Raw genomic sequence first — 3,084 nt, forward strand, 5'->3', positions numbered from 1 at the left:
TACCGAATCAGTATAGCATAAAAATAACCTCAATGTGAGATGCGTTACTACATAGCTATTTGAGAATAATTATCATAAATAGCTTTCAGTAAACATATATTATTGGACATTCATAAGCATTAACAATTTACTTAAAACATTTAAAACATTTAGAGTCATTCACTACTGCTGCTGGAACCATATGACTAAGAAATACAACCTAGTCTAACTAGGAATCACATCTACTGAACGTGGCATACAACTACTTCTCTCGCAGTGTCGACAAAACTATCCTCAAATGGTTCCCGTGATCTTCCCTACTGCTTGAATACACCAATATGTCATCAATGAAGATTATCATGAACTGATCTAATTAGGGATGAAATATCTTATTCATCAAGCCCGTAAATATTGTAGGGGCATTCGTTAATCCAAATGGCATTATTAGAAACTTGTAATGTCCATACCTCGTCCTGAATGTAGTTTTTGAAGCATCCGCCTCTACCTTCAACTAACGGTAACCTGATCTCAAATCTATTTTAGAGAAAATCGTGGCTCCCTTTAACTGATAAAAAAGATCACTTATACCAGGTAATGGGTACTTGTTCATGCTTGTCACCTTGTCCAACTGCCTATAATCTATACATAACTGAGAGTACTGTCTTTTTTTCTTGATAGAAGACCGGCGCTTCCTAGGGTAACACACTGGATCTGATGTAACCCCTATTTGTTAATTCCTGTAATTGAAATTTCAACTTCTTAAGTTCTTCTGGCACCATCCTTAATGGTATCTGAAACATAGGTGTTGTATCTGGAATTAAATCGATAGTAAACTCCACCTCTCTATCGGGTGGTAATCCCGATAGTTCTTCAGGAAATGCATCCCGAACTCATTTACCACGAGGACATCTTCTGGGTTCAGCTCTTTTCCTTGAGCAACCATTACGTGAGCCAAATAGGCTTTACATCTTTTACTTAGCAGCTTCTTAGCCTTTACTGCTATTATTAAGCTTTCTGGAATATTCCTTTGCTTCTTACAAATACTGTCTCTTGCCTACCAAACCTCTCGAACATTATCTATTCTTAAAACAATCCATACGGTTGTAATATTTATTCGGGAAATCCATGCTCTAGAGTGACATAAATTCCAGGAAATCTAACGGAATCACTTCATAAATATAATTATCAACAACCACCCCAGAGCCTGTAAAACTCTTATACTATTACAACCTTTCCACAGCATATTAATAACTACTTAGGTACATGCTCTCCATGATCAGAGTTATGCCCTGACTCAATCATGTTGGTGTTAGAATCCACCAACGTCAAACAAAGAAAAAGTTATAAACTTCAAATAAAAAATCGTGAGTGTTACCAGATTGTCGGTTTGTTCTAGAAGAACATAAAAGTTAGCTTCGATAATAGTGAACTATCTCACTAAAACTAAATAAGTTAATGAATAGATGACTCTTTGAGAGAAGAATATGTGGTCCTTTCATTGAAATCGAAGATACGTAGAATAATCCTCATATCTAACGTGGAAAGTATTATACAGAGTTTGTGATATTGGTGAAGTTTGCAGTGATTTTGGCATTGTTTATGAATATTACAACTTAATGAGCCCCATCTAGTATACTAGTCACTAGACTACATGTGTACTAACTAATACAGGTTTTCAATTACACTTCCTTCAACTTGTTTCTTTGAGTGGCAGAGCAGCAACAGAAAAGTCTTTTGGGAACTGACTGATACCTAAAAAGGAAAACATTTGAAAACGTGAGCTAGAAGCCCAGTGAGTGACTTACTAAAAACATAAATCTCATGCTTAAACTGAAAGCTCAAAAATATAATACTGGAACTAAAATGTCCAAGCAAACGTGTACACAAAACCTTTAAAACCACCATTAAACATCATTATTCCTTAGTTGAGAACGAGCATACATCGCTCTAGCTCCCAACGTCTGTTACAGGCCAAGAGACCCATACTTCGGCCTCCCTTTGCTAGTATATAGCCTAAGAGATCCATACTTCAACCTCCCCTTATCCTTAGTAGAGAGAGAACTACTAGATCTAACCCTCAACGTCAACTTAGTCGGGGAGAACCCTTTTACTCAATCCCTTAATGTCAACCTTAGTCGTGGAGAACCCTTTTGCTCAATCCCTCGATGTCGTATTACCAACCTGCATGTGGTGTTTTCTATGTACCGTCAACACCTTCGGTACATTTATTCATATACCTTCCTTACCTTCAATATCCGACTCACTTAAGCTATCAAGTTCTCGAAGAGCATTAAAAGAATAGTTTTCAAATATAGCATAGAAAACTCTTTAGGATACCTTCCCTACCTTCAGCATCCTTTTTCATTATGTTTAGAAATACCAACGTCTGTACTTTGACAACCTTAGGTATTTAAAACATAATACATCAAGCATCATTCAACCTTAGCTTTAACCCTAACACATGCTTCATACTTTGTGAAATAAGTTGGCTTAAAACATACTGAACCAGCTTGTAAAAACCACTAGCATGCGTTAGACATGGAAAACATTCTTGGAAAACCCATACACTAGTAAACATTATGAAGATGGAGTTATTAAAACATGCTAAAAGTATTTGGACAAGATAACATATTTAAATCGTGTCAATTTCCATGGAAAACATACTTTACTTAGCATGAGAAATAGCTTCACACATATGTTGCTTGGCACTTCATTTGAACACTTAGCATGAGAAATATCTTCTAAGAAATCATAGTTTCTAAATCATTAAAACAGTAAAGCATCACATAGTCACTAACAGCTCGTTGGTCTCTTAACGGGTTATACGCCTCTCTTAGCTCTTATTGGCCTGAAAGGACATAATTCCCGGTTAACTACTTAGAATTCTTAGCAAAATACCTCAAATAGTTCATTTACTAATGGAACTTCCATCATCAAACACAACTTTACTAGCCAGATACTCATCATGAGTGCATTCTTCTCATGAGCGAGATCATCCTCATGAGCGAGATCCTCATGAGCGAGATCTTTCATCCTAGCGATATTTACCTTTCCAGCGAGATTCAGCCCAATTTCTAGCGAGATTTCCTTCTAAAGCGAGATCCT

At 36.5% G+C, this 3,084-nt stretch overlaps 1 pseudogene; it reads right to left on the reverse strand.

Moving 5' to 3' along the window:
* The window catches only part of LOC150037766 (uncharacterized), a 10,010-nt pseudogene extending 9,088 nt beyond the window's left edge, over window positions 1-922 (reverse strand).
* Between the last annotated feature and the right edge of the window lie 2,162 nt (window positions 923-3,084).

Source organism: Benincasa hispida, chromosome 2 (assembly GCF_027475165.1).
Source record: "Benincasa hispida cultivar pf3 chromosome 2, pf3_genome.v1.1, whole genome shotgun sequence".
Classification (NCBI taxonomy): Eukaryota; Viridiplantae; Streptophyta; class Magnoliopsida; order Cucurbitales; family Cucurbitaceae; genus Benincasa; species Benincasa hispida.